This window comes from Bactrocera dorsalis, chromosome 6 (assembly GCF_023373825.1).
Source record: "Bactrocera dorsalis isolate Fly_Bdor chromosome 6, ASM2337382v1, whole genome shotgun sequence".
In the NCBI taxonomy this organism is placed as follows: domain Eukaryota; kingdom Metazoa; phylum Arthropoda; class Insecta; order Diptera; family Tephritidae; genus Bactrocera; species Bactrocera dorsalis.
In genome coordinates this window covers 22,854,502-22,880,925 of record NC_064308.1, presented here as the reverse complement: position 1 = coordinate 22,880,925, position 26,424 = coordinate 22,854,502, and the positions used below count along the sequence as shown (strand labels likewise).

General features: G+C 41.4%; 1 protein-coding gene across 2 annotated transcripts in view; it reads right to left on the bottom strand.

Moving 5' to 3' along the window:
- Positions 1 to 26,424, bottom strand: part of LOC125779529 (RING finger protein 11) — a 95,483-nt gene that overhangs the window by 14,227 nt on the left and 54,832 nt on the right. The gene's annotated exons all lie outside the window — the stretch shown is intronic.

Genomic DNA, 26,424 nt, shown 5'->3' with positions numbered 1-26,424 from the left:
GCAACAAAACCAATTATGGAATATCTTCCAGAATTCCGATTATCTATGTGAATTTCATTTACACACGTTGGTAATGACTGTGCAGGACCGATTCACATGAAATGTTCAAAAGGAAGAGGACAAAAAACATAGGATACATAGCTGTATTTGTTTGTACGGCAACAAAAGCTATTCATTTAGAAGCAGTAAGTGTTTTTATAACCGAAGCGTTCCTAGCTGCTTTGAAGAGATTTTTTGCTGGAAGAGGTAAAAGTCAGCATATATACTCGGACAATGGAAGGAATTTTGTCTGAGCTTGTAAAACATTATACCTAAATTTTAAAAAGGCATTTCAGAAAAATTCAACCGTAGTTTCCATATTTTCTTCTTTACTGGCGTAAACACCTCTTACGCGATTATAGCCGAGTTAACAACAGCGCGCCAGTCATTTCTTCTTTTCACAATGTGGCACCAATTAATCATTCCAAGCGCAACCAAGTCTTTCTCCGCTTGGTCTTTCCAACGAAGTGCAGATCTTTCTCTTCCTCCTCTTCCTCTACTTTCAGAGCTGGAACGGCATGACCTGACCAGCGTTCTCTTTTAATTTGCTGAACTATATTAATGTCGCCGTATATCTCATACATCCCATCGTCCCATCGAATGCGATATTCGCCGTGGCCAACGCGTAATGAACTATAAATCTTTCAGAACCTTTCTCTCGAAAACTTGTAACGCCGACTAATCAGATGTTGTAGTGGTCCATGCCTCTGCACCATATAGCATTACGGCAATAATGAGTGACTTATACAGTTTGGTTTTTTTCGTCGAGAGAAAACTTTACTTCTCAATTGCCATGTTAGAAGCAGATGAAATTCAATAACATTTTGGGACCCCGGCAGCTCCACATTTCGGAGGCAGGAGCCAAGTCGGTTAAATATCATTTAAAAAGAGGGATAGGCGAAAGTAAATTGACATTTGAAGCAGTTCTGAATTCACGATAATGCAATAGATAATGAAAGCGATATAGACGTTTTAACACCTGGTTATTTCTTAATATGATGTCTAATAATAGGTTGTCCTGAAGCAATTAATGATGCACAATTAGGTTCATTAGATAGGTGGAAATTAATACAAAAAATTAAAAGAGACTTTTGGAAACGATGGGAAAGCAAATATGTTGTAATGTTCCAACAACGAATGAAATGGAAAACCAAACAGGCCAATCTAGCAGAAGGACAAATAGTAATTATTTAAGATAAAGAAACTCAACCAGACAAGTGGCCATTAGGTAAAATTAATAATACTCATCCCGGAAGTGATGGAAGTTGTAACTCTAAAATAATAAAATGGCATACTTAACGGTCCGTTCACAAATTGTGCTTACTGGAAGCAACAGACAGCAGTAGAACAGAGGAGCCAAATCAAGTTACAAGTATATTGACTTCAAAAATGACAAAAAATACTGTCAACTCAGAACGGTCGAGTAAGACAAGCGAATTGATGATATGGTTTTTAATGTTGCTCATGCCAGCAACACCAGTTAAATCAACATACATTAATGGTACAGCTAAGCCAGGACTTCAGTGGCTAAGCTGAGAATAATACAGCAATATATTTGGATCCGATTAGTAAAATAGGCATAATAAATTCAAAATGGAATTTAGTAGCCTATTACCAATTAGGTACTTATTATGATCGAATGCATAAAGTACTAAAATTTATTAACAGGCTTGAACATCAATGCAAAATATTGACCTATTACGAAGACGATGTACTATATAATGGTTACTGCAACTTTTAAGGACTGATATAATATTCTTGAAGCAAATAATGAATTGTTCATGAAAGAACAAAATAGAAAAAGGCGATCATCATTCGGATTATTTGGTTTAATCTACCATATATTACTTGCAATTATGGATGCTGATGACCGAGAAAATATGGACTCAAACATTAAAAATATTTTCGACAACTAAAGGAATATAGGAACGTTTTTAAAAAGGAGACATCAATAGTTGATTCTGCCATAAATATAATAAACGAGACTTCATCATTGTTTACAATAATTTTTAAAAAATTAATGAACAACTTAATAAATTTCATAATGAACTAATAAAAAATCAAAACGCTGAGCGAAACATCTGGATATATGAACTATTACAATAGGAATAGTTATTGACGAATGTGAAAAAATTTAAACTTGGATAATCAATCCCCTAATTTACATAAATCATGGTCGCATAAATCCAAAACTATTAAAGCCTTTACAACTTACAGAAGAAATGCCATTAACTAGATATAAGCTAGCACACAAATTAATACTACCTGGAAACCAGTCGGGTATTGAATTAAAGAAATTTATAAATCAATGACTGCTGAAGGTTTAATTGTTGATTCACGGCTAGTTATAAACATAGAAAACCCCTCAATAATACCGATTATCCTCTTCCGCCCAACCGACGCGAGGGGCGCAATCCGCGAACGAGCGGAATTAGCCGAGTCATAAAATGCAAGAGAGTTTTAAGCGTTGTGATCTTAAGCTGCTCAGCTACAGAAACAAAAATTTCAAAAGCTGAAATAAAGAATTAAATTAAAGTTTATAATTTTTAAATGTTACTTGTTAAGAGTAGATAAATTAATTTTTTTAATGGTAAAGAATGAGTTTGTAAGATCAAATGTGCTGGAATAAGAATTGAAATCATGACATATACTGCGAAATGGTTCGTTTAAAATTTGTTCTAGAAAATTTTAAAAGTAAGGGTCTAAACTGTCTGTTAGAGCGAGCGAGAACGTTAAAATTAATATCAGATAAGAGAGATGGGCTACAGACTGACCCATTCATAAGTTTTACAAGAAATATTATACCAAGCATCTCCCTATGACTAGCGAGTGTCCGGAGATTTATAAGTTTTAAGCGGTTAGTGTAGGGGGGAGATTTAAACTGGAATAACAATGCAAATGATTTAAGGCAAAAAGTAAAAATTGTTTTTCAAAGGACTCTAACTTATCCGAATGGACTTGGTAACCCACAGAAGCATACTCTAATATAGGCCTCACCAGAGATGTAAAAAGAACTTTAGACCAACGTTAAACGCAACTAAGAGCGCCTTTAGCTTTAAAAACCGTGGAAGATGCATGAAGATTAAAATTGAGTTTGAGGTCCATAGTTACTCTCAGATCAACAAAACTGCATACTTGCCCAAAGTTTTGTATTGGGTATGAAGTAGGGTCTACAGATCTACGTGAATAGCACATCGTTTTACATTTTTTAAGGTTCAATGGCATGTCATTTCTATCACACCAAGAAACTAGGTTGTTTAAGAGTGTTTGAAACTGACATCTTTCGTTGTTTGAAGTATATGTTTTAAAAAGTTTTACATCGTCAGCATATAATAAAACTTTTGGAAACTTAACAACAGATGATATGTCATTAATAAATAACAAGAACAGAATTGGACCAAGATGGCTACCTTGAGGAACGCATGAAGGAACATTGATTATGTCAGAAAAAGTATCGTTAAATATGACTTTGTTGAATTCTATTACTAAGATAAAAAGCAACCCATTTTAGAAATATTGGTGGAAAACCAATAAGATCAAGTTTATTCAAAAGAATTGAATGGGTTACTTTATCAAAAGCTTTACTAAAATCGGTGTATATAACATCAGTATTCGTATTCTCCCTAAAGCCAGTTGATACATGTGATACAAATTCAAGCAAATTAGTTATAGTAGATGGAGGATGGAGTCATTTGTAGAAGTTCACGCAAGTGAGGAAAGTTCTCTGATCGCTATTCACTTGGGAGTGACCAGAAATGATTCTTTTACATATGACTCAAGCAGCTCACGACTTCCGGTCTTTGACCAAGTATGCTCTGGGTAGCCTAAGAACAGCCGTTTGAAGGCGAGCTTAAGTGAGAAAGCGAAACAACCCCCTGCATAGGGTTGTGCGCTGGGTTTGGGACCCGCCACGTAAAAAAACACCCCAATGAAAAGAAAAAAACAGCCTCGGATGAGAGACCCCCCTTTTGATGACGACCATGGCAAACGAAATAAGGACTATGATTTGAGGGTCCGTTCCCTTAATTGAAAAGGTGCCGCTGCCCAGCTGGTTGATGTCCTCGTAAAAATAAAGGCTGACACCACCGTCCAAGAAATGCGATGGACGGGACAAGGACAGAGACAAGTAAGTCCTTGTGGCATTTACTACAGTGATGACCACTAAAAGCGTAAGTTTGATGTAGGATTCGTGATGGGAGAGAGACTCCGTCGCCGAGTACTATCATTCACTCCGGTGAATAGACGTCTAGCCACAATCCGCATCAAAGCGAGATTCTTCAACATATCGCTGATTTGCGCCCACGCCCCGACGGAAGAGAAGGACGAAGAACTGATAAGGAGCATGCATCAGCTTCTTTGCAAAATATGGTCGGACGAAAGCATGCCCAACGATTGGAATTTAAGTGTGCTATGCCCAATTCATAAAAAAGGAGACCCCACAATCTGCGCCAACTACAGTGGTATTAGCCTTCTCAACATCGCATATAAGGCTCTATAGAGCGTATTGTGTGAAAGATTAAAGCCCACCGTCAACAAACTGATTGGACCTTATTAGTGTGGCTTTAGACCTGGCAAATCAACAACCGACCAGATATTCACCATGCACCAAATCTTGGAAAAGACCCGTGAAAGGAGAATCGACACACACCACCTCTTCGTCGATTTCAAAGCTGCTTTCGACAGCACGAAAAGGAGCTGCCTTTATGCCGCGATGTCTGAATTTGGTATCCCCACAAAACTAATACGGTTATGTAAGCTGATTTTGAGCAACATTAAAAGATACGTCAGAATCGGGAAGACCGCTCCGAGCCGTTCGATACCAAACGAGGTTTCAGACAAGGCGATTCCCTATCGTGCGACTTTTTCAACCTGCTTCTGGAGAAAATAGTTCGAGCTGCAGAACTAAATAGAGAAGCTACCATATTCTACAAGAGTGTACAACTGCTGGCGTATGCCGATGATATTGATATCATCGGCCTCAACACCCGCGCCGTTAGTTCTGCTTTCTCTAGACTGGACAAGGAACCAAAACAAATGGGTCTGGCAGTGAACGAGGGCAAGACGAAATATCTCCTGTCATCAAACAAACAGTCGTCGCAGTCGCGACTTGGCACGCACGTCACTGTTGAGTCGTGAAGTTGTAGATAATTTCGTCTATCTAGGAACCAGCGTAAACGCCACCAACAATGTCAGCCTAGAAATCCAACGCAGGATAACTCTTGCCAACAGGTGCTACTTCGGACTGAGTAGGCAATTGAGAAGCAATGAAGAAGTGATTAGAATTTGAAATTCGTGTTCCCTATTATTTAAAGCATTACCTTTGTTTATTAATTTTAAGCATTAATTGAATTTTAGTTTTAAGCGTTAAAAATGAAGAAATATATGCAGTAATGTTTTGGTTAATTTTATGCATCGCAACTTGTTTCCGTTAAAACACACAAATATGTACATACAAACTGTGCACATACATATTCGCAGGGCAATTCTCGATCTGATTGGTTCCATCACAATCACTTCAAAGGCAACTTGATCGATGTCAGAGTTTTCGTGCATAGTTAGACTCGATCGTCTTTTTCTGTACAATCATTTCCAATCATCATACCGGAAACAAAAAATCAGTTTGAATCAGTAAGCAGAGCAATCAAACCAATTGATCGAACTCGTTCGTTTTGAGCACGAAACTCGATCGAACAATTTTGTAGCGAACCGCTGTGTTGAGTTGTGACCGGTTTGAGCGAGGCTGATCAAGGATCGATCATACTCAATGCAGGTCTCTGGTATGTATATACATTAAGGGGTTTTTTTTTATTGAACTATTAATTTTTTTCAGTCGCGTCACGAAATTTCCTTGGAAATACCCAAAAAAAATTCCCTGAAAATTTTAGCTCTTAATATTAACATTAAGAACTGTACCAAGGCCTGTAAAAATTTTCCATAGAAAATACACCACAATCGTGAGTTTTTATCTTTAAATTCCTACAGATCAGAGGTATTTTATGGCATCGACTTGACTTTAGACGCATATTTCTCAGAATTGTTCCCGCTACAAAAGTGGCCAGTGCAACAAAGTCGTAACTCACACCGGGGAGGTAGTATGGGGCTCTAAACCCGATTTTTCCAAGAATTTCGCATTTTTTTGTATATATGTATCTCGTAAATGACAGGAGCTATAGAAAAAATTTATATGACAAATTTGTAAAAAAAAACTTTAATAGTTCAATAAAAAAAACACCCTAACATACATATGTTATATGTATTATGGAAATTCCATCGAGTACATATGTACATACAACAAATATGTGTATATATTTGGTGCTAGCAGTGGCCAAACAATTAGCCGACCTAAGAAACAAATGCAATGAATGCTTAAATGGTCTACGCCATTGGTTCTCATCTGTGAGTCTGGAACTGGCGGAGCAAAAAACTGAAGTTTTTCTCATAAGCACCAGGAAGGTAGAAGAACAAATAGAGCTCCCCATAGGGGAGTGCGAGATTACTTCGCAGCCGCAATTGAAGTATTTGGGAGTAATATTAGATTCTAAATTAAAATTTAAAGAACACTTGGAATATTCATCCAGTAAAGCAAACAAAATTAACAATGCACTATCGAGAATGATGACCAATAGAGGCTGTGTGCGTTCCAGCCGGCGATTCCTGATAGCGAAAGTAATAAACGGAGCTTACTGTACGCAGCACCAGTATAGGGAGCACCAGGGAGATGAACTCGAGCGTTTATATCATCTATCAGCGCCTAAAACAGTATCGGCAAAGACAGAGGAGAGGAATAAAAGCATTAAAATGTGGCAGGAACGGTGGAATTCCTTATCCAAAGGGCGTTGGACCCACCGACTGATACCGGACATCCACTCGTGGATAGACAGATGACATGGGGACCTAGACTTTTATCTGACCCAAATCCTTAGTGGACATGGGTGCTTTAGAAGTTACCTTTTTCAGTTTCCACAATGACATTAGTCCGAACTGTCCGACATGTACAGAGCATATAGAAGACTCTGAGCATGTATTATTTAATTGCCCTCGATTTTTAAATACAAGGGAAAAACTAAAAACCACACTCGGTGGTAGTTTTACGGTCGATAATTTAACGACACTCATGTGCCAGTCGACTGATAATTGGAAAGCTGTCAGTGAAGCGTCAGCATCCATAATGACAAAATTGAGACATTTTGAACAAGTTAGGCGTCCGTCAGTCCGCACAATAGAGATTTAAATGTCCTGTCCCTCCCACGAAGTAATACTTGATCGGTGGTTCCGTGGGAGAATCGTGAGTTGGGAGTAGGTTAGGTTTAGCGGATTAAAGTTCCGCACTCCGGCTTTCGATGCTTCCCCCTACTAAAAAAAAAATATACATATGTACTCTCGATGGAATTTCCATTGTACACTAGGGTGATTCAAAAAAAAAAAAATTTTGTTGTTTTTTATTGGTACTCGGAAAAATGGGTTCCTAGACACCTCTAAGAAATCCTCTCCAAATATGAGTTTTTAATTGTAACGGGAAGGTCCTCCGCCTAACGGTTTTCTATTTTTTCTTATTATCAGATAGAAAAATTTATATCTCGCTTCCAACTACTTGAAAAAATATCTTGTTAATTAGGTTTTGTAGGAAATTGAATGCTCTAAAATATGGTCTCTTATGATTTTTTCGTAAACCCAACCGTTTAAAAGATATTAACGGTTGAAATTTGACTATTTTTGGAAAAATTCTTTATTTCTTCTTAATTTTATAACTCAATGAAAAAAAATTATTATGAATGATGAAACACATAGTTTTGTAGGAAATTTACTGCTCTATAAAAATGGTCTACTATGATTTTTCGATTAAGTTAAGCGTTTACGAGATATTCATCGTCAAACATCAATGCATATTAGGGTGGATCAAAAAAAAAAAATTTTTTTTTTTTCGTTTGGTTCTGTGAAAAACAGGTTCCTAAACACCTCTAAGAAATCCTCTCCAAAAACCTATTCATAATAATTTTTTTTCATTGAGTTATAAAATTAATAAGAAATAAAAAAATTTACCAAAAATAATCAAAGTTCAACTGTTAATATCTTTTAAACGGTTGGGTTTACGAAAAATCTTAAGATACCATATTTTAGAGCATTCAATTTCCTACAAAACCTAATTAACAAGATATTTTTTCAAGTAGTTGGAAGCGAGATATAAATTTTTCTATCTGATAATAAGAAAAAATAGAAAACCGTTAGGCGGAGGACCTTCCCGTTACAATTAAAAACTCATATTTGGAGAGGATTTCTTAGAGGTGTCTAGGAACCCATTTTTCCGAGTACCAATAAAAAAAAACAAAAAATTTTTTTTTGAATCACCCTATTGTACACGCATCGAAAATTTGTAACATGCGCACATTTTCAAAGCTGATATATTTTTTGCCACAAATGATTCAAATCAGTCCAGCAGAAAATTTTTGTTGTTTGCTGTACTTATAGATTTACCCATAGATTTACTCGTAGATTTACTTATAGTTTACACAAAGTTTCACATCAATTCAACCAATCGTCGAAACGCTATGAACTGACGTGATACGATTGGAACCGAAACCAGCCATACCGTTTACTCGATCGTGATTGCCGAAGAACAGCTTGTTCGTATTGCATCAGATCAGTTGAGGCTGCAGCTACTCGAATTGATCAACAATGTTATCTAAGCTGAACTAAATTGATTTAATTGTGTTTTTGGCTAGAGGGCTGAAGCCCCCCCCGAAATAAGGAAATTTTTTAAATAAATCGCAAATAAAAAATATTTATCACTGACTGAATCTTTTGAAACTCTTATACACAACTCAGCTCAAACCTATAACAGTCGTACGCAACTACACTAGACGATGACTGAAAACTTATCAAAAGTCATACTTAAGCGTTGTACAGATCTCCATCTTGATATGGCGAAGTTGGTTGGATATGACGGAGCAGCAAACATGTCAGGGCATTTAAGTGGAGTGCAAACCAGGATAAGACAACTGTATCCAAAAGCACGATATGTTCATTGCGCTAGTCACCGATTGAACCTTGCGCTTTCTAATACTATGTCATTACCTTCAATACGGAACTGCCTTGGTATTGTCAATGAAATAGAAAATTTATTTAGAAACCATTCAAATGCAAACACAACTTTCCAGGACGTTATACAGAAGCACGCACCAGAAAGAAAAAAAAAGACGACTTGTTCGCCTTTGTGAAACAAGGTTTATAGAAAGGCATGAAAGCATTATAACCTTTGTAGAGCTTTTCAAATTCATTGTACTAAGTTTGGAAATAATTTCGAGTAAGACATGGTCCATTTCGTCTAAAGCATCGGCCTTCTTAGCAGTGGTAGAGAAAAGCGATTTTTTGCTTAATCTATTCGTCTGTGAGCAATTGTTCAGCTTAACGCTGCCAATGTCTGTGCAACTCCAAGAAAAATCTATGGATTTTGTATCAGTAATGAACCGAGCCAAAGAATTAATAAGAACTCTGCACCAGATAAGAGAAACAGCGGATGGTTTTTTCAACGATATTTTCCAAACAACATCACAAATGTCTAAAGATCTTTTTGACACTTCGAGTCAAACTACTCGTGCTAATCCACCTTGCACAACCCCTGAAAGCCACTTCAGAGTTACAATATTTATTCCATGCGTTGATGCTCTGATTCAAAACATGACAGAACGTTTACTAGTGAATGAGGATATACTCTCGTCATTTCAAATTCTATTCCCAGGTTTTGCTGCAATTGATAATGCCAAAGAATTAAAAAATTTAACTAATTACTTCGGAGAGCAAATATCAATGACAGCATTAAAATCAGAGTATCGATTGTGGTGTGCCTGCTTATCAACAATAGATCCAACCATAGAAGTGTTGAAATTACTGCAACATTGCGATGCAACGTATTTTAAAAATATTCACTACCTGCTTACAATTTTAGCAACTCTTCCAGTGACGACCGCTTCCGTTGAAAGACCTTTTTCAACCTTAACCTTTAACTAATGACGTGGTAGTAAATTTTACACCTTGTGTTTTGATTTTCTCATAATCCTAAAAAGGCTTCTAAAATAAACGACAAATTTTTCAAAAAAATACAAAGAGTTTAAAATTTTCTTTCCAAATACAGTAATTAGAATTAATTTAAATCAGTTTTATGAAATTTGTAAGTATTATAATAAAAAAATCTCTAATAAATTTTAACAATCAAAATGGTGTAAAATTTACTTCTACCTCTAAATCTACGTTTCGAAATTTGACCTCTTAAGTTAAAGGTTAAAAAGAATAAAAACTTTACCACGCAGTGTGATGGGCAATGAGCGGCTGAGTGCACTTGCTGTTATTGCAGTGCACTGAGATATTAAAATAGATCCAGATGAAGTAATTAATGATATGGCAAACAAGAAGAAAAGAAAAATATTACTTATTTAAGTTACTTGGTAGGTGTATCATTTAAGTAATATGTATATGAATTTATATTGTTTTTTTTAATAAACAGAAAATTTAAAGTTTATATATGTTTTTACTTCAGCCCCCCCCGAAATGAAAAGCTGGCTACGGGCCTGTTCTGATTTTATCATACTCGTTGCAGCTCTCTGGCGTGTTAACTGTCAAAAGATAACAAAACGCGATGAGCGTGTTTCACCACAGCTAGCTAAGAAGGAGAAACTTTAACAGTGGCGCGTGAACAGAGCTGAGCATTCAATGAAAATTATGCTCAGAAACATACATTGCTATTACAGACGTATGTTGGCCTTTTGCTTATAGTTTTATATGCCTATATGCCATCATATAAATTGATATGATTATCATTTTTTATACATACATGCAAAACTGATAATATTCTAATTAAATTAGGCTATTTCTAAAACAATAATTGTAGTTAATGTGCGAAAAAGCGCTATTTTTAAATATTTCTTATATTTGATAGTATAATATAATTTCATATATGAATATGTTTGTATATAAATATATGAAATACTATCATAATATTCTAAAAAACTTAATATATTACAATAATATTGCATATAAATATATTATCGTTTATCAGTAATATAATGTGCGCGCACTGCTCTATATGTACATATGTATGTGTATATGACATTGCTGAAAAAATAATGTATACACAAACCTACATACACATCTGCGTATACATGTAAATATGTCTCACGTGTAGACGTGCAAACAATGTTCTACAAAAAGAATCTCAAATAACATCAGCAGCATCACGAGTTAATATGGCAGCCCAAATTTGTAGAAAAACACACAGCAACAGCATTTTCATTCACGAACGCAAGCGCACTTTTAACATTCATAAAAACAAACAACATTACACCTCCCCGAGCATCCTTTTGCCAACAAGCGTCTGTCTTTGCGCGACGATGGCAAAAGCTAAAAATCATAAATTGAACAATTTCTGATATTTGAATGAGAAGGAAAAAGTGACAACCCCGCAAATATAAGTATTAAAATATATTAGAATAAAATTGACAACATAGTTTATTTGTCGATTTTCCAGTCAAGAAATGTACCAAAGAAAATATTCAATATTCCTCTGACTTAAGTGTATAGTGAAAATCATCCACCTTAACTGCCTATACCTTGCTGCATCTCACGGTTTGTTTTTTGAAATTCATAGAGATTATTGTTTTAAGTACCACTCGCTTACGTGCCATATTATATTTATATTTTTAACAAACCACAAAAATCTGTAGTTTGTGGCACATAACCGGGATTGACTGTATTTGTCAAGGAATGTAAAAAAATATTTTTACGCGGCTTGCAAAAATCTGCGTCGATATGTACATATGCAAGCTCATACAGAAGCATACATATTTACGCTGGTCTGTTGGAGAAGCTGTTACAGCGGCAAAGGAAGCAGTGGCAATTGGCGATCGTTCACTTGTGTTTTCGGCACAGTTCAGATTTTCACCAACAACACAATGTTGTGACGCTTTGTCGTCGCGTCAGTTCTTCGACACATTGACTCTTTGACAAAACGTGAGCTTCGGCCATTGGTTGCCCATGGCAACTGAGATTTTTGCAAGAAGCAATAAATGTACACATTTACATACAAAGTTACGTGTAGACAAATTTATAAACATTAAGCGTAAGGTTCTTGCAAATTTGTTTACATGCTCACATAATTACATATGTACATACGTGAATATGCGCGACCGCTTGGCCTTTTAATATTTTAACAAACATATAATGGCCCAGTAAATAAATATATACAATATTATAACTTATTAAAACTACATTAATTAAATATTTAGATAATAATACATGCATGACTTTATATAATATTTCAAAAGATTTTAAGGAATTCATCATGGTTCAAAAAAAAATTTTATTTTTTTTTTCAAATCTTACCCTCTCCAATGTTAGTGATTGACAAACAAAACATTTAACATAGGAAAATTCCTTTTTTCATTCAAACTAAAATTTCATCAACTAATTTTCGTTTCTCAAAAATAACCATCACATATTCAGAAAGTTCACTTTTCAAACTTTAAAAATTTCCAGAACGAAGCTGCGCTGACGTCACTCGCCATTCCCGCGGCAGCTTGAGCTCTTTGTCTGCAATGGGTGGTGACTTAACACCAAGAACGCCATTCATTGGAAGGGAGTCGGTGATTGCTCCACTGTCAATGGCGGTCAGTACCTGTCGAAAGTTAGTTGCGTCCGAAGTCCGGTCGGCGTACGGTTGGATGTCGTCGACGTAGTTCATGAAATACCTCTTGATGTTCCTAGGAGGCGGTTGCGCTTCAAGCAGGTGTCGGCAGGGGTGATTTCTACGAAAACATCCTGGCAGGAACTGCTTGGAAAGGAGTTCATTATGCTCCTTATACCCCCTTAAGGGTTTAGAAATTCGAAAAAATCGATGTTTTTTTGTATATATTTATAGTACTAATCTTTCAAGAAAATGTCCCTAAGAAGATTTTCGAAATTCAAATTATTTTCCGAGTTACAGCTCATTTTGTGACGCGCCGACAAATCCGTTTCGCAGCCGGGTCGGAGCTTTAAACTCGTTTTTCTCATAACTACTTTTCTAGAAACGGTGTGCATGATATCTCAAGTTCTACTCAACCGATTCACATGAAATTGTACACAGAGCTTTCTTATACATTATAGTATCGCACTACGAAGAGCTTTCGAAAGATTTTTTTTTTATTTTTAAAAAATTCCGAACCACAAAAACCAGGGAAAATACGAAACTTCTTTTTCGAACCTCCACCATTTTGTAAATTTTTTTTCGCATAAATTTACATTTTAGGTCACGGAAAGGATTTATATCCTGCACACCAGGACAAGCCATTGTTTCGTCAGTCTCTACTTCGCGGACCTGCAGTTTTTTTTTATTTAATTTTTTTTCTTATATATTTTATGTTTTATATTCTTATATCGGTATTCTGCTTGAGACGATTGTCTCATGTCTCTAATTGTCACAATAGTAATTTAGTGACCCTGTTAGTCAAGAGTCTCATTTTGGTATTCTGGCAGACACAGTAAAGTAGTATACTGTATAGTAATATTAGAATATCAATAAAAAGCATGTAAAAATGGGTAGTCAAAATAATTTTTGATTTTTTTATCGCGTCAAAAAAAATACCTAAAATTCGGGATTCTAAACCAGACTAACCCCTTAACTGGGAGCATAAGCGTTTCACTATGTAGGTGTTCGCTGGGAGACATGAAGAGGCATCCTATCGTGGTCCGGAGTGCAGTGTTCTGACAGGTCTGAAGTTTGAGTATTGGTGCGGCGTATTTGAGGACCGGCCGGCCAATTGCCTTGTATGTCGCCAACAACGTTTCTTTCCCATGTGCTGTCGGCTAGCGACTTGAGGATTTTGTTGCGGCTCTGTACCTGTTACAGCTACACCTGAAATCTTAGGATTATTGACAGTCGGAATTTTAACGACACCGACTGCATTCGTTAGTTGACTGTCGACGCGACGTGCGTGCGCATCGTTGCGATTTTTCCAAGTGTTTTTTCGGTGATTTTTCGATTCCCTTTTGTGCGGTCATTTGTTTACGCGATTTAGTTGGCACCGTTATTGCCTGGCGCGTGTGCGTAGCGGTTTCAGTGAAATTGTTTGTGCGATTTCCGGGTGCGTGAGTTATTGACCGCGAGTGTTTTCGTGCGGTTACACATTTTTGTGCATTTTTGTGTACGGTCAGCGAATAATATAGCGGTGAGTTTTTATTATTACTATTAAGTTATATACGGACAACGTGGTCATCCACGTTGTTGTTATTGGCGGAAGTTTCGCACGGTTCCAGTGTAGCTCCGTGTTGTTGGTACTCTTGCTGACTGGATTGCCTGCCAGTAGTTCTGTGCTGAGCATCTGGCGGTTAGTTGGCTCAGTGTCAGGTGGGTCTGGACAGGATTGCCCAAAGGGTGCAAGCGTCTGTTCAGTGTTGGAGATTGCGACTCCTGTGAGGACCAACGGTCATACCAGCGAACCGTTTAGCCCACGGTGCGATTCGGCTCAGCGCCACATGGGTCGACTCCGGACCGTTTCGGGGACATTGTCCGGCCGGCGGCCAATTGAGTGGCCTTAATCCAACCAAGGTTTGGGGTTGTGGGCTGTGCCACTGCGGGCACGCTATAATCGACCGCTTGGGTGGTCGCTGCTATTGAGCGGGCCTTTGCGTGGGTCGCACTTTTCAGCGCGTTCAGACGCAGACACCTGGAGAGCAGCTGCTCCAGTATCTTTCTGTCCGTGAGCCTTCTGCGCTAGTGGTACGCCAGCGGATCAGTTCGACTGAGAGGTTAGTCGAGAAGAAGGATGCCTCCGGGACGGAAGAGGAGGACGAAGACCCTCGCTGGAAGCGGGAAATCCGCCGCTTCAACTGTCGTGGATGACTCCACGTCGGGCGGTGAGGGGGAGGTGACGGGAGCGACGGTAAGGTCTCCACCGAGGAGCAAGGCGCGGTTGGGGTCGCCGCGTAAAGATGACGGAAGCGAGGGAGGGAGCGGTAGTTGTGGCGGGAGTGCCAATGTGGCCGGAGGGAGCGGTAGTGGGAGCGTGGTCCATTCCGGTAAGTACGGTGGGCAAGGGAGTGGGCGCTGCTAAAACGGGCAATCGTGTCTCGGGTGCCAATAAAGAGGGTGAGCGAGTTCCCTCAAGGGGTGCTGTGGTTGTTGGGGGCGGGGCAGTCAGCCATGTTGCGGCTGCCAATCGAATAACGGAGGAGTTAAACGAGTTGGTGTTTGACGCCAAAAACTTTGATGTTGAGGCCGCGAAGGGGGTGATGGCGCTATGAGGCGCTCCTGATGATGGTCATAACCAAGAATGCCCATCTTCGCGGTCAGGTAGATGCCCTTAGGGGGAGTTGTGGGAGATCCTCCTCTTCGGCGCCGAGCAAGTCAATGCCGGCTCCGTCGGCACCGATGCCTGCACCTCCAGCACCTGTGCTTGAGGCAATCGCACCGGTGACGCCGAAGCCTGTAGAGACCTGGTCAGTCGTGGTCAGGAGTAAGGGGCCCGCAACTTCGCACGCCCTGTGTTTTGGAGAGGGAACGAATGCCGAGTAATAAGAAGTTCGAGGAGGTGGGTCGTCGGGTGGTGGTTCAGGGGGTTCATACGGAGATCTCCCATGAGGAATTCATGGAGGAACTACTCCGGCTGAACCTCCAGGACTTCAGTCCGGCATCCCAGAGGACAGACGTGAGGATGGTCAGTCGTCCCTGGAAGGTGGCCGCTGACGGTAGCACCAATGTCGTCCTTGAGGGTACGGACAAATTGATGTCCGCCCTCTTGGAGGCAGGTCGGTACTACATAAAGTGGTTTTCCTTCGGGGTGCGACCGGATAGCCCCGTCGCTGGATGCTTTCGTTGTATGGGATTCGATCATAGGGTGGCTGAGTGTAGGGCTAGAGCAGATGTCTGTCGGAGGTGCGGTCAGGAAGGCCACAAAGCTGCCAGTTGCGACAATGCACCCCATTGTCGCAACTGTGAGTTTAAGGGTAGGCCAGCTGGGCATCTAATGATGTCAGCTGTCTGCCCTATATATTGTGGCATTGTTGGGCGCGCCCTCGCCAGACATTGATGGGTGGGATCATCCAGCTTAACTGTCAGGGCTCCTATGCCGTGATGTGTGATTTGGGGGTTGTATGGTAGAGGGTGGGTGCGGTATTGCTCTACTCCAGGAGCCCTACGCCACCAATGGTCTGGTTCGGGGTCTTCCTGGGTGTTTTAGGGTCTTCACAGACTTTAGAGCTAACGCCGCAATAGTTGTGAATAATCCACGCTACGATTGCGTTGTTGTGGATTCTTCACAACTAGGTATATGTGTAGCGATAGAAGGGGAGTTCGGTAGGATGATTGTCGCTAGTTTATATTGTAAATATAGCGAGCCCCTAGAGCCCTACCTGGGCTACATGGATAAGCTACTACTACTTGCGAGTAGTAGCCCATTTATCCTAGGGTTGGATGCGAATGCCTCGTCCTCGATGTGGTTTAGTAAGGTATCCCGGCATTCGTCTGGATACCAAAGCCACAGTCGAGGCGAGGCATTAAGCGAACGGGTGGTGGCTAATAGCCTCCACGTTTTGAATGAGCCGAGCGAATGGTATACGTTCGATGGGCCTGGGGGCGTTAGCGACATTGACGTGACGCTTATGAATGAGTCAGCAAGTAGGGCTTTTAGTGTTAGATGTCCCTGACCTTATGAGAGTCCATTGCGGCGTTGGCGTACCGCAGGTACTGACTGGAACCAATATGGACTCTCGGTTAGGGAAGCAGTAGTTAGTATACCGCTTAGAGAGTTTGAGGAGTTGGGGGTCGACGAGCAAATTGCTCGTCTCTATGAGGTTGTTTGGGGGGTAAATTATAGGGTTTTTGGTCGGTATGAGTGTTCCAAGGTTAGTAAAATTAAATGGTGGACGCATGAGTTAACCTTGAAGAGGAGGACTGTCAGGCGATTGAGGCGAAAGTTTCAACGCGCCCGACGGTCCAATTCGGATAGGCTGTCCAAGCTTAGGCGTGAATTTAGTTGTGCGGATAGGGAATATAAGGAGATGTTGGTGAAAGTTAAGGAAGATGAGTGGAGGAGCTTCGTTAGGGAAAATAAGAACGACCCCTGGGGTCAGGTCTACAGGATATGCAGGGGTTGTAGGAGGGAGGATATCACCTCTCTTCGCGTAGGTGACACTCTGTTATCGTCGTGGAGAGAGTGTGCGGGGGTTCTGTTAGGTGCGTTCTTTCCTAGGTCGGAGGTGCACGTACCTCAAGCACAAGAGGTGCCTGTCCCTCCATTAGATGATGGGCAGTTGCGGTACGCCTTTGGCCTGGTTCGGTCTAAATGGTCCCCAGGTTTTGATGGTTTGAACGGAAAGTTGTGTAAAAGCTTATGGAAGTTCATTCCGGAATACCTGTAGGCCATTTACAATAAGTGCGTCTGGGAGGGATACTTTCCACGCGAGTGGAAAAGTGCTAGGGTTGTTCCTCTCCTGAAGTCCCCTGATAAGGTCAGGAGCGATCCTCGATCTTATCAGGGCATCAGTCTCCTTCCAGTATTTGGAAAAGTGCTGGAATGGGTCATGGTGGAACGGCTTCAGGAGCTAACGCGGGGTATGTGGTCGGATAGGCAGTTTGGGTTCAGGAAAGGACGCAGTATAGAGGATGCGTGTTTTTTTGTACAGAATGTCGTTAGGGAGAATGTCAACAAGTATGTCCTTGGCATATTTGTTGACTTCAAGGGGGCATTTGACTACCTAAGCTGGGATCGAGTGGTGCAACGGTTGGAGGAGCTTGGCTGTCCGGAAATTACTCTTTGGCGGAGAAGAATTAAACAGGGGTCCGCAGGGTTGTGTCCATTCCACACTGCCAATTGGTACTGAAAATGCTTAGCATTCTCAAGGCGCTGAGCAACGCATTGATTTGATCCGCTGTGTTTTTGAGCGCCGTGGAGTAAGGTTGTCGTCAGCAGGTACACACGTAAAACACACCAGACGTTGTCACCGACTGCAATATTAAGCTCAGGCCTATACTCCATCCAGTTAGTAAATATGGTCGCTGTTGATTTGGTGGGGGAAAGTGTTAGGTTCCGTGCATTGAGGAAACGAGAAAGGTCGGAGAGGTAGCCGTTTACCTTTGAACACATACCGTTGATTCCATTGCCCGACGTCAATATCGTGCAATCATCAGCGTACGAGGTTATGAAAACTCCCTCTGGTGGCTGTGGGAGTTTCGACAACAGAAGCGTTGAAAGGACACAACCCTGCGGACCCCTGTTTAATTCTTCTCACATTAAATGTTTCACCTCGAAATAGTACGGATGATTGTCGACCGCTCAGGTAGTTAATGTCCACCTCTTCAGTCCTGGAGGAAGCATAGTGAAAGTAAGTTGTTTGGCATTTTGCGCAGCCGTCGGTTAACACATCGCTTGGGTTTGTCTACCGAAAGGTGCAGTGTAAATTGCCGGCTAAAGTAGCTCGCGCAATTCTTCGGGTCTGAAGGGACATGACCATTGAGTTGAACTTCAACTCGGTCGTCATGTCTGTTCGGGTTAGATAAAGCCGAAAGCTTACTCACACCGGTGGAGAGGTTGCAGGACTTCAGGTACTCTATCCTTTTCGTCCGCTTAGGGGCCATTCATAAATTACGTCACACATTGAAGGGGGGAAGGGCATCATTCAGAAGTGACATTGTGTGACAAGGGGCAGTGGGGGTCAAAAGCTTTGTGACATCACATTTCAAAAGACACCGACGCTAAGTTTGTATTACTACAGATATTATTAAATCTCCAAGCATCATCCCATCTGAGACAAGTTCCATATGATAGTTATTGCCCTAGTGTCGAGTCATACTTATTTAAAAGATCGTGTAGCATATGTGGCCTATATTTTTCTTCATATAAAGCCACCAATCAAAATGTGACAACTTGTCACAAGGACGGGGTTAAAAAGTCCTTAAATTCGTGTGACGTAATTTATGGATGGCCCCTTATGCTGGTGTACCAATCGCTTAATCTCCAAATTGAGATCCCTTATTCGGGGATCCCGGGATCGACATGGTTTAAATTGTCGTGCTTATTAGCTAAAGCGGCTGCTTTGGCTGGGAAATTGGGGCGGAGTTCCACTATTCTTCCAACCGCGATGAAGCGAGCGTTGAAGGTTCTCTCAGAAAATTCTGCGAAGCCGACCCTGTTAGCTTTGTTAAAGTTGCCCACAGAAACAAAATCGGGAGGGTTCTCGATCGGGATCTGGTCTGATGCAAGAGTTATGATCGTTCGACAGACAGGAATGCCAAAGACCAAACGGGTTTCACTACGAAGTATCGCACCTATATTGAAGTGATATCCTGCATATATATTATATATTTCAAGCTCGTCATCGCCTAACCGGATAGCTATGTATATCCTGACATTCTAGGGTAGTATCACTGCGGTCAACGTCTTCATCGATTAGACGATACTGCACGGTGTTGTGCATTATGAAGGCTAGGCCACCTCTCGAGATGCTTACGTATAACTTTGAAACCTGCACAACTCAGAAGATCTGAGCGTCTATTTAACTTGGTTTCTTGGATCGCAGCTATCGATACACGTTCCCGGTTCATAAATGCAACTATCTCCTCGATCTTACTCTGGAATCCGCTGCAGTTGAATTGAAGAATGCGGGTGTCCGTGGGTGATCCGGGGGGTGAGGGAGTGGCGTGTGGGTGGTGTTTGTTGCAGCTGTAGAACCCGCAGGGGCAGTTTTCACAATGTGGTGTTGATTGGCGACGCCACTGTTGTGGAGGCAGACTCCTACAGCATGAGGCAGGGTACGACTCACCCCACTCACGCGTAGTGTGCAGGCCGGAACACGCCGGAAGTGACATCAGCCAGTGCAGCAATTACACTTAACTGATGTGACGTTCCGACGTATGACGTTCTGACACACGGAACAGACTGTGCGAGGAACCAAGAGTTGTTGATTGGTTCTCGCACGAGGATTGAAGCGGAATGAAGGCTGGGGATGGGGACAACATGGGGGTAACTCGTGGGCAACTCCCTATAAGACTTAAGGCCTGAGCAGGTCTTAAGATGGCTACATCCATTGCATATGTTACACCTGTCCGAGGTGGAGTTTGGATGGAGCCTTTTAGCCCAAACGCAGCAAAAAAATTCCTCCGGGCACGGGTTGGACTCAATGCCAGCACGAGTCAGGTGGATATGGCAACCCTGGCATTGCTCTAATGACTACAAACAAAGATTAACACTTACCGATCCAAACGGGGTTAGACCACCGAAAAAACAGCCCTTGGCTGGATAAAATCCGTGTGCGTAGTACCGGCTGTCGTGGGAATCACAGTCAATATACTTGGTCGACCAGAACGTGGTTTTGACACAATCGAGTTAGTTTTTTTGAATGCTTGCACGACAAACTTTTGTATTTTTTTTTATACATAATGAGTTATTTGACCACAAATTTCTGAGTTTATTGTTTTCATATCGAGGTGTACCGATAATTTTTCTGCAGAGTGTATGAATTTTCATGTCGTAAGTGGTCACGTTTTACTTACTTTGGTTTTAATAATAATGTTAATCATTACTATTTTATATATGAGATCAAAATGTGTAAAAAGAACTGTGACTGTTCCATTTGAACTTCCAGTTAGACGTAATTAAAAATAATAATAATAATAAAACATAACAGACAAGTAAAGTTAAAACACAACTTTAGCCCCTGGCAGAATGTTCATAAGTATATGAACATGACACTTTTCTTTTTTAGGATAGAATTATATATAGAAAATTATATTTTAGACAGAAGTATATCTATATACGAGTATATGTATACAAATGAATTGCTTTTCGTTAGTCTCGCTATAGTTTCATTTCTTTTATTTATTATTTTTAGATTGGGGCAGTACGAAATCTGGCGGATCAGCTAGAGTATCATATTTACGTTACAGGCTATTAAATTACAACAGTTGTAAACTTTTCGTGTTTGAAAGCTCTGAGCTTTATTTATTGTTGGTGTCAGTGAGTCAATAAGTGAATAAATGAGCGAGAAATTTTTAAAATTTGATTAGTTACAATTTTCGATCCTCAAGAGAACAATATGTAAATAGTGTAAGACGTTAAGGGGGTATTCTACTCTGCAATTTTGAAAAACTCGATTTTTTTCATATATTTAAAGTTTAGACCCTTAAGAACATATCCTCCAAGGAATTTTTAAACATTAAAATTATTTTAATTTTTTTATGAGGTATTAACTATAACAGCATCCTTACTGATTTAGAATTTCTTTTGATTTTTTTTTTTTGAGACCACCAGGAGAGTCAGGATCAATGTTTTTTACACCTGTCTCTCCCCTCTAATTATTTTAATTTTTAATACTTTTTTGTAAAATTTTTTTTCTGTATTCTTAAGATGTCAATAAAAACACCATAAACAAGTAAGAAAGGGCTAAGTTCGGGTGTCACCGAACATTTTATACTCTCGGATGATAAAGTGATAATCGAGATTTCATTATCCGTCATTTACATACTTTTTTATTTTGCTGTAAAATTAATTAGATTAGTAGTTCCTGAGATATGGTTTTTGGTCCATAAGTGGGCGACGCCACCCCCATTTTAAATTTAAAAAAAAGCCTGGGTGCAGCTTCCTTTTGCCATTTCTTCCGTAAAATTTAGTGTTTCTGACGTTTTTTGTTAGTCGGTTAACGCACTTTTAGTGATTTTCAACATAACCTTTGTATTGGAGGTGGGCGTAGTTATTATCCGATTTCTTCCATTTTTGAACTGTATATGGAAATGCCTGAAGGAAACGACTCTATAGAGTTTGGTTGACATAGCTATAGTAGTTTCCGAGATATGTACAAAAACTTAGTAGGGGGCGGGGCCACGCCCACTTTTCCAAAAAAATTAGGTCCAAATATGCCCCTCCCTAATGCGATCCTTTGTGCCAAATTTCACTTTAATATCTTTATTTATAGCTTAGTTATGACACTTTATAGTTTTCGGTTTTCGCCATTTTGTGGGCGTGGCAGTGGGCCGATTTTGCCCATCTTCGAACTTAACCTTCTTATGGATATCTCAATTTTTACTCAAGTTACAGCTTGCACGGACAGACGGACGGACGGACAGGCGGACGGACGGACAGACAGACATCCGGATTTCAACTCTACTCGTCACCGTGATCACTTTGGTATATATAACCCTATATCTGACTCTTTTAGTTTTAGGACTTACAAACAGCCGTTATGTGAATAAAACTATAATACTCTCCTTAGCAACTTTGTTGCGAGAGTATAAAAATGGAGAGTAAAAATATTTTTGTTTTTTTTTTTTTAATAAAATTCAAAAAACTGCCCAAAATTTGATTTCTAGAATAGAATACCCCCTTAAAATACACTGCTGAATCTACTGGATTACGTTCTGCTGGAGGAGAAAATAGCTGTTTCTAGATGACATCATTTGGCGCTACACATATTATACAGGACAATTCCATGCCGCCTTTCAAGGTATTATACCAGAATATTCTTTTATAATATTCAAATTTGTGCTAATATACATATCGTCACCTGAAATGCAAATTAACGTAACAACATTTTCAGAAATTTACAGTGGCATGAATGAAACACGGAGTAAAATGGAACATGAGTGAAACAAAATATTAATATTGGTTAAAACTGGTTTATATATGACCGCAGAACCAGAAAATGTTGAACATATTTAATATTACGTATATAATTTGAAGTAGTGAAGCGTAATCAATAAGACACTCAATTTCGAATTTTTTGATGATACGTTATTTTGCATTTCAGGTGACGATATATATAATTTAAGTAAGTTTATATATATATATTAGGCCGGGTCGATGCTCTATGCTCTATGGAAATCATATTCTAGGGATCAAAATAAGAAAGTTTGCCGAAGGAACCATGCCTCTGAAACGAATTCTGATGTCCCCCAATTTGGGTCGAACTTTTGGGTAGGGGCAAATTTTGAAATAGAATTGAAATTACCATTTCATTCTTATTACCTCTGAAAGTGAGGAGAACTAAAGCAATAACCACTATGGTATTTAAAAAAAAATAATAAGTTAAGTGACCATTCCAAATCAAAAAGTTTACAATGAATCCACCATCCTCTACACCGCAAGATGAAGCAACTACATCAACAACTATCGAAAACCCAATGAGTCATATACCCAAGCATGATGTTACTGTTTTTGGTGTGTCTACCAACCTATCTTCTGGATATCTTGAGATATTATTTTTACATAAGCGAACGTGCTAAAACAGAACAAAAAAATTTTTCCCATAAATCATTCACTATTCAAGTACAAGATAAGTTGATTGGAATTTGGGAAAAACTTGGTATGGAAATAATGCTTGCTTGACAAGTATCAAGGGCAAATCAAGAGAAGAAACAACACCCAAAAATTTACAGAATATGTAAAATCTCTGGAAACAATTCTTTACATTGGAACATGTAAATGCGATTTGAAGGCAGCTCCATGTGCATGCGGCTGGGTTCCCGAACGCCCCAAAGAGTTCATGCACGATCAACATAATCAGAGAAGCCTCTGCTAATGGTAGTCACCTTGTCGCGGTGCAGAGGCTTAGTCGCAAGGCATACTCGGCGCCCCCCAACCGGTGTGGACGGTGCTGAATGGCGCCATCCAGGCAGGTTGTCGAGCGCCGCATGTGGACGGCGACCAAGGACTACCACCTCCTAATCCAGGGTGTCATGCGACCCGTGCCCATTGGATGATTTGCAGCCAGGAGGAAAATTCGGCTGTATTCTAACGGAGCCTCCCCAACACCGGGCCGAATTGGGGTGTAACTGTGGCCTTACCGCGCCAAGGGGCTCTGGCGTGGCGGACTCCCTAGTTCCCCATTTAACAAGAAGACCCGACAGCTCACCTCGTTGAGCCAAGGGTCGTACGAACAAGATGGATATAAATACAAAAACAAAAACAACAACAACAACGACAACGAATAAAGAGGAATCGACAACGCAACGGAATAGGACTACGGATACGGAACACGACAGGGAGAAGGTAAGAACAGGAGGAGCAGCTGGAGGCCGGGGAGGTCAGGGAGCTAAACGGAAGGTTAACTACCTTGATGCTCTCTCGCCAGAGGCGCGGGCGCTGTTCGAGGAGCATGCCAGGGAGGACGATGACGACATGCCTTCTAGCAGCGGCGCCCGCCGCTCAACAGACGTCAAGACAGCGGATGCAGCCCAAAGCACCACCAGGGCCCACCGAAACAGGCCAAGCCACTCTGACTCGGGAGAGGCGCATCGGGCAGAGGCCGGTGGCGCACGCAGAAGGAGAAGGAGGCGCAGGAGGGGAGGGCAGAGATCTCTCCCAACGGTGGACAGACCCGGCGGGTACGATGACCCCCGGAAGAAGGCCATGAGCGGTGCCTGCCTCAAGTGGTATCTGCGGTACCTCCGGGATGGGATGACCCCCGAAGCGGCGGAATCCCTAGCCAAGCGACGGTACGCGGATACTGCGATATCCCCAACAAGGGAACGCGGCGAGGCAGTGTCGGAAAGTGCGCGAGGCAGTCGGTCTATAGACCGTGGCCAGGTTAGTGTACCACTGACCGAAACGCGCGGTGACGGGAAGGCGGTCACTTTTGCAGAGGTCGTGAAGAGAAAGAGCGGTCAACTTACACCACAGGCGCCCCCCCAGCTCGAAAAGGCCAAGGGACAGCAGCAGCAGAACGTAAAAAAATCTCCTCCACACCAGAAGCGGCGCGGCTACACAAAGCTCTGGCCAGTGGAAAGACAAGCACGGAACTGGCCATTAAGAGGAGTGACGGGACGTTTACGGCCAGCGCCGAGGAAAGGGCGACAGAGCTCCTGCGTGCTCACTTCCCGGAGACTATCCCGGTGGACCAAAGTCCACCTGTGAGCGAACATAGGCCAACCCGCTTGGATTGGGCAACCGCCAAACAGCTAGTTACTGCGGACTCGATCAAGTGGGCTATGGCCACGTTCGAAAAATTCAAGTCTCCGGGGGTGGATGGCATCTTCCCGGCGTTTTTGCAACAGGGCGAGCAGCTGTTGCTACCTCACCTTGTTCGGCTGCTAAGGGAGAGCCTTGCACTGGCGTACATCCCGGACCCATGGAGGACGGCAGAGGTGATCTTCATACCGAAAGCAGGTAGGAGGGACTACTCCTTGGCCAAATCCCACAGGCCGATCAGTCTAACCTCCTTCCTGCTGAAGACGATGGAAAAGATCATTGACAACAATATAAGGTCGACGGTGCTGAAAACTGCACCCCTGCATGCTACTCAGCATGCATACAGTGCGGGAAGATCAACCAGTACGGCTCTGTACCAGTTGACCTGAGATCGAGAGCTCAATGGAAGAAGGGGAGGTGATTATATGCGCCTTTCTAGATATCTAAGGTGCCTTTGACAATACGTCTCACAGGAGTGTAGCCAGGGCACTGGAGAGAAGGAAGGTGGCTACACCGGTGCGCAGATGGATTGACGATGTGCTGCACACCAGAATAGCTGAGACCAAAGTTGGCGATACAACAATTCGTCTTGGGGTGACAAGAGGGTGCCCACAGGGAGGTGTGCTATCACCACTACTGTGAAGCCTTGTCGTGGATGAACTGCTAGAATTGCTAACTGACAACAGGATCCGCTGCCAAGGGTACGCGGACGATATTGTGATATTAGCAAGAGGTAAATTTGAGGATACTCTCTGTGACCTAGTACAACGCGGTCTGAATCTGGCATAGGGGTGGTGCAGGGGAGTTGAATTAAACATCAACCCCTCGAAGACAACCATAGTCCCATTTACAAGGCGCAGGTCCCTACCCGGCCTGAGGAACCTCACACTTGGGGGCAGAGAGATTGAAATGACTAACAAGGTTAAATACCTAGGTCTCACTCTGGATTCTACCTTACGATGGAAGCAGCACGTGAACCAAACGGTAGCCAAGGCTACAAAGGCACTGATGGTATGCAAACGGCTGGCGGGTAGTTCCTGGGGCTGTAAGCCAAAAATCATTAGGTGGTTATACACCATGATTGTCCGACCGATTATTACATACGGGGCGGTGTCCTGGGCCTCCGTGGCGGCACAGGCTTCGGTGGGAACCCAACTGGCCAAACTACAGCGGTTGGCATGCGTGTGCATGACGGGAGCCATGTGAACCTGCCCTACGGCGGCTCTGGAGGTCCTGCTGAAACTCACACCGCTCCATATTATAATAGGTCAAGTAGCCAAGAACTCACTTCTGCAGATAACAGCGGAGGGTGGTGGTAAAGGCAAGATAATTTCGTCCCAGAGGATGGAGAGAATAAGTGGTGATATTCCTATTGCCCTTCTCCCAAGGGACGGCATCAGCAAAACGACCCACTTAACAAGGAAGTTTAAGGTTACCCTTGGTAGTAAGAGTGAGTGGAACG